Here is a 13,490-nt window from a genome sequence, read left to right on the forward strand (position 1 = left end):
TCGCTTATGAAAGAAAGCACACACCGGGGCTATCAAGGTCGAGACCAGGAAGTCGGACCTTTTCAAAGTAAGACAAAAGGATAATGAGATGCTCAGAGAGTTCGTTTCCCGGTTTCAAATGGAATGGATGGACCTGCCACTAGTCGTTGATGATTGGGCCGTTCAAGCTTTCACCTAGGGGCTCAATATTCGAAGCTCGGTAGCTTCACAATAGTTAAAGCAAAATCTAATAGAATATCCGGCTGTTACTTGGGCCGAAGAGCATAACCGGTACTTAGCCATACATACCTCAATAAAGTTTTCCTTAATTTCTTACAAAATTCCGGGACTCTTAGCAACTTCAATCTATTTTATGAAAATTACAAATTGAACCAAGAATTAGAGACATGATTAAGATTCTAGCTCATTTGAGCACATTATCAAGCACTAGGTGTGCATTGTGATTATAGGACCCTTTTGTGAGAGATTTCTATTATTTTACACCCCAACTGCTATCTTTTTAGTTCACAACCTCCCCATACCCTATTATCTTTTAAGGATGCAAGAAAATCCATTCTTATACCCATGAACCCCTAAGCTAATTACTCATTCTAGTGTGAATTTCGAAACTAAAGGTTAGGGCTCAAGTTCTTACCTCTTGGGGTGAAGGTCTAGCAGCTTTACTTGATAATCTTCAAGGGTTTAGGCAAGGATTGAGTGGTGACTTTATGTAGATCACCCTCTCTCTCTAGAATTTCCTCTCTCACTCTATTTGCAGCAAAATAACATAAAAGGGGTCTAATAGGGTGTTTTTAATGGGATGGGGTCGGGTTTTAAAAGTTAGAAAATAGGAGCCCCGATGAAATATGCGATCGCATAATGGACATGCGGCCCGCAAAAGGGCCGTGAAAATGGCCCCAAAAACCTAAATAAACTATCCGGGTATGTGATAGAAATGCGGTCCACATACTTGTTCTGCAGTCGCATAATGCACGGCAGAAATGCCCCTTCTAGAAATTCCAAGGAGATTATGCGATGACTATGCGACCCTCATATTAATAATGCAATCGCATAATTGGCTGCATAGTTGACCTCAAATTTATCCTCAAACTGTCTGACTCTGCGGCGATTATACGGTCCACATAGCTATTATGCGATCGCATAATGGACCGCAGAAATGCACTTTTCTGGAAAACATTATTCCTTAACTTTTTAATGCACAGATCGATCAAAAGGGTCAGAATCGCAAGAATTTTACAAATTTCTAACACATATACCTGATTTCTTACTACGAGCTTTCGAGTTTTTTGAGTAGAAATTTCACGAGGCCTTACAGAACGGTACGATTTTTAGGCCTGAAAGCAAGCGTTGCACTCTTTTTCCGTTGAACCGGTTTTGTCCCAAATGGGTTTTCTAGCAAGGTTTTTAACGAGGCAACAATGGATCGTGCTAACTTAGAATCGAAGGCCAGTCATGCATTAGTGTCAAAAATCACATCAACAGTATCCGAGGCTTCTCTATGATCATCCTCGAACATTGAGGGGAATTAACCTCAGATAACGACTTTAGCAAGGACATGGACTCTATGATTGAATGGTCTCGGCTCGATCGATAGGATTTACGGTAAGGGTCAAACGATCAAATGAACCATGCCCACATAGACTACTCGAGCCTTGGCACAAAGCATGTACACATGTATAACTATTATGCACAAGAATAAAAAGAAGTCTCTTCTTTGCGGATAAATATCTTGTCCCTTAAAAGTTTTCTTGCATTTCTCAAGGAATTTCCTACATCCGATCTCCTAAAGGTATCGAGCACAAGGGACACCTTAATCTGAGTACGAACAATCACTCTCACTCCGGTACGGTCGTCCTAAAACAAACTCGGACGGTCTGGGCTATCGGAGCTCAGTGGCACAAGACCTATTAGGCAACGCCCGAATTTTAAAGGCTACGACTATCGCAAGTCGTGGACTATTATCTTAGGCAAGTCCGGATAACTCGGGGTTACAAGCCCATTAGGTAGCACCCAAACTAAAAAATCTACGGCCAAATTAAAATGGCCCGGAGACATCCGAGACCCGTAACAAAAACAATAAGGCCTTAAAATTTCTTAATCTTCTAAAGCCTACCCTCGACAAACTATAATCTGAAAAAGTATAAATACTTTGGGAAAATTTTTTTGGTCACACCGAACAGCCACGATGCATAAAAATTTAAGACCCCGTGAAATTTCTACTCAAAAACCCGAGATCTCATAGTGCCAAATTCGGACCCTTTGGATTGATCTGTTCATTAAAGACTTAAGGAATAATGTTTCTCAGAAGCGTGCATTTCTGCGGTCCATAATGCGTTACATAATAGCTATGCAGACCGCATAGTCACGGTAGAGTGAGGCAGTTTGATGGTTAATTTTGAGGTCAACTATGCGGCCAATTATGCGATCGCATAATCAATATGCAGGCCGCATAGTCATCGCGTAATCTCCTTAGAATTTTGCGATGGGAAGTTCTGTAGTGCATTATGAGACCGCAAGAACAAGTATATGTACCACATTCTTATCGCACACCCAGGCAGTTTGTTCATTTTTTTGGGGCCATTTTGTGGTCCCTTTTGTGGCGTATGTCAATTATGCGATCGCAGATTGTGTCGGGGCTCCTATTTTCTAACTTTTAAAACCTGACCCTATCAGTGCAGTAGAGTTTGAGGATCGGAAGTAAGGTAGCAAAAGTGCGTGGGAGTACCACATGGAGTTTGCCCGTCTGTCCAAGTATGCTATTCACATGTTTCCCACAATGGAGGCCGGGGTGCGCCGGTTTGTTCAGGGCCTTAATCCTTTGACTATTAATGAGGCTTCTACAGCTTCCTTGAATTTTGACATGAATTATGGGAAGATGATGGCATTTTCTCAGGCCACAGAGAACCGTAAACTAAAGAACAGAATGGAGAGAAAGGGTAACAGCAAGGCCCGGTCTACGGGCAACATGAGAGAGTCACTAGGTGGGGGAAGATCAGCTTTTAGGGGAGGATCATCAGGGCTGTCCTATTCTGTTGCACAGTCTTTGGCTAGTGCACCACCATTAGGGCCTAGCCAGCAGCAGCAATGGAGTCGTTTCAGGCCTGGTCAGGGCAACAAGGGATCCTTCCAGCGGGGTCGGTCAGGAGAAAGATCCCAGCAGCAGCAGAGGTCCTCGTGCCCCAGGCGCGGGAAGATGCACTCAGGGATTTGCTACTTGGAGTTACCCGTATTCTATGGATGTGGGATGAGGGGTCATATTTAGAGGCATTGTCGTGTATCCTGCTAGGAAGCGGGTAGAGGCACAGCATAGCCAGCCAGCTCGGCAGCTGCTATATCTTCAGCCCCCTCTCCAGCTCGAGGTACCCTAGCACCCGCAGGGCGTGGTGCAGCTAGGGGTGGTGCGTAGAGTTCAGGAGGATCCAGCCGATTCTATGCTATGAGTGGTCGCCAGATCATAGAGGCTTTTCCAGATGTTGTTACAGGTATTTTGAATGTCCAATATCCTAATGTGTATTCACTTATTGACCCCGGTTCCACCTTGTCCTATGTTACCCCTTTTGTTGCTATGGAATTTGGGATAAAACCAGATCAGCTTCATGAGACATTTTAGGTGTCTACTCCGGTTGGTGAGTCTATTACTGCTACTCGAGTTTATAGAGGTTGTGTTTTTACGGTGCGTGGTAGGGATACTATGGCCGATCTTATTGAATTAGGGATGGTCGATTTTGATATAGTAATGGGAATGGATTGGCTTTATTCATGTTTTGCCAAACTGGATTGTCAGACAAGAACTATGAGGCTTGAGTTTCCTAATGAGCCCGTTGTTGAATGGAAGGGAGATAATGTAGTACCTAAGGGTTAGTTTATTTCTTACCTTAAGGCCGCAAAGATGATCAAGAAGGGGTGTATCTATCATTTAGTTCGGGTTACAGACACCGATGCCGAGGCACCTAGCCTTGAGTCTGTACCAGTTGTAAATGAATTTCTGGATTTCTTTCTAGATGAGCTCCCTAGAATCCCACCAGACAGGGAGATTGATTTTGGGATCGACGTGATGCCAGGCATGTAGCCTATATCAATTCCACATTACAGAATGGCGCATGCAGAATTGAAGGAGCTAAAGGAACAATTGAAGGATTTGCTAGAGAAGGGCTTCATCTAGCCGAGTGTTTCACCATGGGGCGCACCAATTTTGTTTGTAAGGAAAAAAGATGGGTCGCTACAAATGTGTATTGACTACCGGCAACTTAACAAAGCACAATAAAAAAAATAGCCTCTACCAAGGATAGATGATTTGTTTGATCAATTGCAGGGTGCTACGTGTTTCTCAAAAAATTGACTTACGATCCAGGTATCATCAATTGAAGATAAGGGAGCAGGATATTCCAAAAATAGCTTTCAGGACTCGATATAGGCACTTTGAATTTCTGGTGATGTCTTTTGGGCTAACAAATGCCCCGGCAGCTTTCATGGATCTTATGAATCGAGTCTTCAAGCCTTTTCTAGACTCTTTTGTGATAGTGTTCATTGACGATATTCTTGTGTATTCCCGAAGTCAAGAAGATCATGCTGACCATCTCAGGGCAGTTGTGCAGACTCTTCAGCAGCACCAATTGTATGCGAAATTTTCAAAATGTGAATTTTGGCTTGAATCTGTTGCGTTCTTGGGTCATGTCATCTCCAGGGAAGGAATTATGGTTGATCCTCAAAAGATTGCAGCAGTGAAGAATTGGAGACCTACCACTCCAACAAAGAGTCGCAGTTTCTAGGTTTGGCCGGGTACTACCGAAGATTTGTGGAGGGATTTTCTACTCTTGTCTCTCCATTGACTAAATTGACGCAGAAAGAAGTTAATTTCCAGTGGTCCGATGCTTGTGAAAGGAGTTTCCAGGAATTGAAATCAAGATTGACTACAACACCGGTATTAACCCTGCCAGAGGGTATAGAGGGGTTTGTGGTATATTGCGATGCTTTAAGGATTGGGCTTGGGTGTGTGCTAATGCAACACGGCAAGGTTATAGCCTACACTTTTAGGCAACTCAAGAAAAATGAAAAGAACTATCCAACCCATGACTTAGAGCTTGCGGCAATGGTGTTTGCACTAAAGATTTGGCGACATTATTTGTATGGGGTCCATGTGGATTTATTTACGGACCACAAGAGCCTTAAATATTTTTTCAAGCAAAAGGACTTGAATCTGAGGCAGAGGAGATGGATCGAGTTGCTCAAGGACTATGATATCGATATTCTCTACCACCCAGGAAAGGCCAATGTTGTGGCAGATGCTCTTAGCCAAAAATCTATGGGAAGTTTGGCTCATCTGAAGGCATATCAAAGGCCGTTGGCCCGAGAGGTTTACCAGTTGGCTAGTTTGGGAGTTCGCCTTGCGGACTCTAATGAAGGAGGAGTAATTGTGCAGAATAGGGTTGAATCATCGCTTGTGGAGGAGGTGAAAGAAAAGCAGTTCAACGATCCATTGTTGGCACAGCTAAAGGAGGGGTTCATAAACACAAGACCACAACTTTTTCTTTTGGCACGGAAGATGGTACCCTACGGTACCAAGGTCGCCTATGCCTTCTGGATATTGACGGTCTTCGGGAAAGGATCATGGAAGAAGCTCACACTTCCAGATATTCTGCGCACCCATGTTCTACAAAAATGTATCATGATCTCAAGGAAGTTTATTGGTGGAACAACATGAAAAGGGATGTGGTGGACTTTGTGGCTAGATGTCCGAACTGTCAGCAAGTGGAAGCCGAACACCAAAGGCCCGATGGATTGGCTCAAAGGATAGAAATTCCAATGTATAAATGGGAAATGATCAACATTGATTTTGAGTTAGGGTCACCGCGCACTCCGCGCAAGTTCGACTCAGTTTGGGTGATCGTCGATCGACTCACAAAATCAACACACTTCTTGCCAGTCAAATCTATAGACACAGCGGAACAGTATGCTCAGTTGTATATCAGAGAAATAGTCAGGTTGCATGGCACTCTAGTTTCAATCATTTCTGATTGAGGGGCTCAGTTCACGGCCAACTTTTGGAAGAAATTTCAGCAAGGTTTGGGTACGTAGGTAAATCTTAGTACAACTTTTCATCCTCAAAATGAAGGGGAAGCAGAGCAGACTATTCAAACGCTTGAGGACATGTTGCGTGCTCGTGTTCTTGATTTCAAAGGTAGCTAGGATGATTATTTGCCACTCATAGAGTTTGCTTATAATAACAGCTTCCATACTAGTATCCAGATAGCACTATTTGAAGCATTATATGGTAGGAGATGTAGATCTCCCATTGGGTGGTTCGAAGTTAGAGAAGCTAAATTGATAGGGTCTGACCTTGTGCATCAGGCTATGGAGAAAGTATCAAGGAAAGGTTGAAAACTACTCAAAGTCACCAAAAGTCTTATTCGGACGTTCATCGCAGAGATTTGGAGTTCAAAGAAGATGATTGGGTATTTTTGAAGGTTTCCCCCATAAAGGGTATCATGTAGTTTGGAATGAAAGGAAAATTGAGTCTGAGGTATGTCAGACTGTACATAATCATTCAGAGGATCGGTCGGGTGGCATACAAGCTCGAGCTGCCACCCGAGATGTCATTGGTACACCCAGTCTTCCATGTGTCTATGTTGAAGAAGGTAGTGGGAAATCCGTCCACTATTGTGCTGGTTGAAACTATTAAGGTTAATGAAGAACTGTCATATGAAGAAGTTTCAATTGCCATTCTTGACAGGCAAGTCCGGAAATTGAGAAATAAGGAAATTGCCTCCGTAAAAGTGTCATGGCAGAACCAGTAGGTTGAGGAAGCAGAGGAAGAAATGAAAAAGAAGTACCCACATTTGTTTATATAGCCATGTAATAGCTTTTATGAATTTGTTTCCTATGAACTCTGTATCCTTTGGTTTTCTCTATGTAAAACTGTTCTATTTTGGTTGTATGTTGCCTATGCGGCCATGGTTGGTGTCATTACAAGTTAAGTCATGTCTATAGATTGTGTATATGCATTTAGGATATATTTCTGGGGCTCTCTGACTGGTGGATAGGCCTAGTAACAAAGGAAACTCTGGAATTTTTTTGAAAATTTAGGGAATTAGCCGAATTGGGGTTGTTGATATGTTCCATGATGTGAAATAGCTGAAGTTGCATAAGGATTTATAATGAGTAAACCTTCATCCTCATTCAAGGACGAATGATTTTAAGTGGGGGGGATGTAAGGCCCCATGAAACTTCTTCTCAAAAACCCGAGATCTCGTAGTGCCAAGTTAGGAATATGTGTCGCGGTTCGGACCCTTTGGATTGATCTATGCACTAAAGAGTTAAGGAATAATGTTTTTCAGAAGTGCGTGTTTCTGCAGTCCATTATGTGGTCTCATAATAGCTATGCGGACCGCATAGTCACCGCAGAGTGAGGCAATTTGATGGTTAATTTTGAGGTCAACTATGTGGCCAATTATGCGATCGCATAATCAATATGTGGGCCGCATAGTCATCGCATAATCTCCTTGGAATTTTGTGAGGGATAGTTCTGCGGTGCATTATGTGACCACAGAACAGGATGCAGACCACATTCTTGTCGCATACCCGGGCAGTTTGTTCATGTTTTGGGGGCCATTTTGCGGTCCCTTTTGCGGTCCGTATGTCAATTATTCGATCGCATATGCGATCGCAGATTGTGTTAGGGCTCCTATTTTCTAACTTTTAAAACCCGACCCTGTCCCATTAAAAATACCCCATTAGACCCCTTTTATGCTATTTTACTACAATTAGAGCGATAGAGGGAGTTCTAGAGGGAGAAACTAACTCTCACCATGTCACCACAATCCTTGCCCAAATCTTTGAAGTCTTTTAAGTAAAATTTGCTAGGCCTTCATCCTAAGAGGTAAGAACTTGTGCCCTAATCTATTATTTCGAAATTTCTATTAAAATAAGTGATTAACAATTGGGTTCAGGGGTATAGGGATTGATTATCTTGGATGCACAAATGATAATAGGGTGTGGGGAGATTGTGAGTTAAAAAGATAGCAATTGGGGTGTAAGATGATAAAAATCTCTAACAAAAGGGTCCTAAAATCACAATGCACACTTAGTGCTTGATAATATACTCAAATGAGCTAGAATCTTAATCATGTCTCTAATTCTTGGTTCATCTTGTAATTCTCATAAAATAGATCACAGTTGCTAAGAGTTCCGGAATTTTGTAAGAATTTAAGGAAAGCTCTATCGAGGTATGTATGGCTAAAACTCTCTCTTCTTAGAAATTGTTCTCTGTTGGTATCTATGCAAATGTGATAAGACTAAAATTTGATTGATGTATTGATTGTATTTCACATGAATTCGTTTTGAAATTATATATATATACATGAAAGGTGCGCCTCAATGTGTGCAATGTACTATTCTAGATATTTAAAGATGTGCAAAGAATATGAACCATGTGTTGAAATGCTTAGACTTCACGTCAAGATTAAAACTGAGATTGTCATGCCAACTATGTGAAATCTTACTTATGCTTACAACTTGAATTGCTTTTGTATGTTCCTATGATCCTAAATTGCAAGGTTAACTTTGAAAGTGGAAATGGTGTGATAATTGTGTCCTTAAGTGCATATGAATTGATATATGTGAAATAATGATTGAAATGAGATGATTAATGAGAAAGGAACAACGTCTTGGAAGGGTGGCCTAGCCGATCGGGCCGTGATCGGACGTCATGCCGCACACATGGTGGTATTGTGCTGATATTGAATTCCGAAAAGGGAGAATGAGATTGTGGTTGAGGTACATGTCTCAAATGAGGTAACCTAGACGATCGGGTCGTGATTGGACTCCACTCAAGAAAGCGGTGGTATTATGAATGATTATGAACAATATGAAATGCCCCAAACTAAAATTATGGAAGTTATGTAAAAGTTATATGATTCGTTTATTTGATGATGTGGTGTTCGGTTAAAGCTTCTGATTATCTCTTGTGATTTTCTAGTTCTTGTATGATAGTTCTTTCTAATAAGATGGCGTTTAGTTATACATACTAGTACTATTCCATGGTACTAGCGTCCCTTTTGCCGGGGCACTACATTTTTGAAATGAATGTAGGTGGTTCTATAGCGGACAGTGTCGCCCCTCAGAAAATCTTGGTGAGCCCTTTTTCTTCCAGGGGCTATGCTGTACATCTTTTGTTATAAATTACCACTTTTAAGGTATGGTCGGGGCCTTGTTGGCGGCATTATCATAACTGCCTTTTGTATCCTTAGAGGCTTCGTAGACGTTTGTGTGGGTTATGTACAGGCATTGGATGGGTCCCTAGACTATGTTGTAATTCTAAACTCTTGTTTTCTCTAATCTGGAACTGTATGAAATCCTGGAAACATAACTATAGTTTGATGGTGGTAATATGAATGAACTGGCAATGTTATACGTACGATCTTTCCTACTGTCTAAATAAATAAATGAAAGCACGGTTTTTCTTGGTCATAGTAAGTTGGGTAGAGAGTGTTAAAAGGCTTGCCTAGTTGGGTTCACTCGATTGAGCGCCGATCGCGCCTCCCGAGGTTGGGGCATGAAAAAAAAACAAAATAATGTTGAACGCAAGGTTTGATCGAACCTCTGAACATAACCTAACAATTTCGTGCTAAGGCATTTTAATCCTTGCAAACTTAAATAATAAAGCAAAGAAATTGCTGGAGGGAAAAAAGCTTCATATACATATTAAAAGATTTTTACGGGGGCCAAAACTGCCTCGATACAAATTTTTACAAAGGCCAAACAGCCTCAACAAAAAAGAAAAATACACAAGTACAAAGATACAAAAAACAAAGAAAAAATGTACAAGGCATTTAAACGGCCTGAAATTTATCGGAGCCCGCCTCATCACCAGGACTGTCGAGGGTCTCCTCCACCCTCGGGCTCGCTCAAATCTTCAAAATCTTCATCATCCTTGGGATAATCTAATTTCTTGTCCTCGGCTTCGATCTCCGTGGCACTTTCAATTTTAGCTAATAAGTCAAAATCCAGAGCATGAATTTTCTCGAGGGCTTCCCTTCAAGATTGCTGCTTTTTGTGCTCAACGATATCCTTTGCTCGAATTTGGGCCACCTCAGCATTGGCCTTATATTGAGCTACCATCACATCGGCATCGGTTTTAACCACCTCGGCCACTAACTTGGCCATTTCAAGCTCATTGGCCAAATTTTCTTGATTGGATATGACCGAACTCAGTTGAGACTGGAGCTCCTCAATTTTTTTGGCCTGCACCAAGGCCCTTTCCTTTGCCGCTCGAAGTTGTACCTTAGCCGAAGCCAATTGTGCCCGGTCATTTTCGTTTTCCGAGGCCAAGTGGTCCATTTTGCTTTTTCCATTCTTTGGCCTTGGCCTTTACCACGTCCATCTTTGCTCGAAATTGATCGATCCGATCAAGATTCTTTTGGACCTCCTAATTCGAAGCGTTAGTCACTAAGTCTAGCTTATCGTCACTAACCTCACAACCTTTTACCTTCTCCATCAGGTCGGCATGCTCTTTCCGAGTCGCCTCTAGCTCAACTCAGAGGCTCTTAGCCTCCACTTCACGTTGATCGCTGAGATGTTTGTAAGCATATCTCTTCTCAGTATGCCCTCGAACCTCAGCTTCATACTGGTTTAGCTCTTCTCGGTACCGGAGAAAAGTCTCATGATGAAGCACCAAGGCTTACAAACATAAAGAGAAAAGTTATGATCATCTATAAATTAATCTAAGTAAAAATTGGAAGTCATCGAGAGGTATCTGAAATTACCCGATTTAGCGTATGTTGAGCTTCATTGAACAGGTAGGGCGCTTCCACCTCGTTCTTGGCTTGGTCTTCCTTGATTAGTAAGCATCGAAGGTAACTAGCCACTCTGTAGAGATGAACTGGGCATCCTCCGGAATATACATAATGATTGACCATTTCTAGTCACGCTTCGCGCTTGGAGCTAGGAACTGGTTGACTAGTTCCGGACTTGAGGAAGTCCTGCTTGTTCCCCAAGATGGGCCCTTCCTTGGTACCGCTAAGTCACCCAACCCGGTGACGTCCTCCATGGCGGTAGAGTCTACTCTATAAAAAAATTGTGGAAGAGGTCTGCGGCCCCTTGGGGCCCCTTGTTGGGGGGTCCTTTCATCATCTGAGCCTCGCTAAACATGGACTCAATGAACGAAGGCGACTCAGAGAGGTCTATCACACCGAGTACTTCCTTTGGGGCATTGCCCACTAACCGGGAAGCAAAAAACATGGCTTCCTCGTCGGCATCCCTAACTTAAGCCAAAACAGCCTTGCCCTCTATGGTTTAGAAGCCTTGGTTGTGGCCTCTTTATCGGCCTCCCTGTTTTGAGGCAGATCGGCCTCCCCTCTCCTTATCTCGCAGGCCCCTTGTCCCTCAAACTGCGACCACACGCGGGCCACGAGTTTAGATGCTTCTTCTTTTTCTTCTTCTTCAGATTCGTCTATCCGCTGGTGAAGAGAGTCCAATGATGGCACTCGGGAAATGGTGCTTTCTTTAGATTTGCACACCAGCCTTCTCCTCAATTTATTATTTCCAAATTTAGATAATTCGAAACCCTTTTTCTTTTCCTTTCACCACCCTGTCTCGTAGCAGGGGACTTGGTGGGGCAATCCTGGTTAGGGGATGGAGGCCTCATTGTGACATAAACTTACAAAGGGAAACAAAATAGATATGAACCCAGCAGCACCAAAAAGACCCAAGTATTAATCACTCAGGTAAGCAAATCTCACTATGAGAATGGGCCTCCCACCGGCCCTTCAAAAGTTTGCGCCATACGCACTCAGAATATGGCTTTTATGACACAATGTCCTCAACCCACTCTTTGAGTTGGGGAATTGCGTCCAGGACCGGAGTAACAACTGCACCACCACCAAGCACCGATAAGAAAGAAGGAAAAGAGAGTAAAATAAAATTTTAGAAAAATAAAATTTTACTTACGTTTTGAGTTCCACTACTCGGGGAACGGCATGCACTCTGCTGGGATCAGATCTGAGGTCCTCACTCAGACGAAACGACCTAGCCAGCCTCGATCCCAATTTTAATCGATGCTCGATAATGGGGTTTTACTAGCCCGCGAGCAAACTTGATCACCCCTCCCCCCAATTGAGTTGGGGACTGTATAGGGCATGAGGTGATCGATGGTGAACGAGCATTCATCGATCTTTCTCACGAAGAACCAAAAAAGGATCACGATTCTCCAGAATGAAGGGTGAATTTGACCGAGGCATACCTCGTATCTTTTGCAGAAATGGATGGATGATAACCGGGCCCAATGGTCCCAGCGTAAAGGTATAATTATTAACACTTAAGTATCCCTCGACGTGGGTGGTGATATTTTCCCCAGTTCCGGGAACCACCGCGTGCTTATCAACCTAGTTGAAATCCTTTTTGACCGTGGGGAGGATTTCTTTGATGATCGAGCACACATATCTTGATACCTTCTCACATCAGCTGGGTACAGTGGGAGGTTTTTCAACCTTAAAATCAGCGATTACCGAGCACCCACCATGGATGAACGTGCTCAGAGGTACATGAAATGGTCTCCTCGCCGATCGGTCGTGATGTAGAAACGGTTTCTTTTTGGAGAACAATATTTGAAGTCTTTACTGTTTCTTTTTAAAATGACGGAAAAGAAGAAGAGGGAGTTAGAGCAATACGCTTGATGATTTACGGTGGAGACAAGCAAAATTCTTCACAAAGGATCTCACGAAATAAGAGTATAATTGCCAGAAAATAGAGAAATTTCTAAGAAGCACGAGTAGAAAGTTTGGAAGTAAAGTTTGAATGAATAAAAAAGGGGGTACTTATAATTTTGAAGCGACGGTTCCCATCAAGGAGTGGCCGACCAACAACTGACGAGCGTTAATGGCATTAAGACTTGACTAATGTGGTGTTTTGTTTATTTTGTCGTTTCTGTTGCATGATATCGAGGTGAGAATTGGGAGCTCATGTCGTTTCTCATTATCTACTCTCCAAAAAATGAGGATACTATCTGTATATGGTAGAAATCGGGCTCGTCTACGATGTGCTAGATCAGACTCAGAACATGAGAGACTAAAGATCGACCCCTGATCCCACAAGACAAGAACCCGAGATTAGAATGTCCGTCCTCGAGAACATTGAAGTCGTGATCCCGGAATCGACCCTGACCCCGAACGAGCCCGATGAAACATTGTCAGTGTAACCAACAGAAGACCGGAATAAGAGAAAGCCAAAATAGCTGTGACCGGTAAGATATTACAGCGGGATTCTTGGAGTGTATCAATGAGGAACCGACAAATCAGCAAATTAGAAGATTTTTACTTTCTATAGAATTGTACCTAAAGTAGGACTCCCCTACATTATAAAAGGGGTCTGATTACTAGTAAAACACATGGTCACACGTATTCCAAAGCATTATATTTCTTTCTTTCTTTAAGCTCTTGTTCTTCAGTATCTTGATATCGATCAAATAGCATCCATTTCAAGTGTAATTGACTTTTCCA

This window comes from Nicotiana tabacum, chromosome 8 (assembly GCF_000715075.1).
Source record: "Nicotiana tabacum cultivar K326 chromosome 8, ASM71507v2, whole genome shotgun sequence".
NCBI lineage: Eukaryota > Viridiplantae > Streptophyta > Magnoliopsida > Solanales > Solanaceae > Nicotiana > Nicotiana tabacum.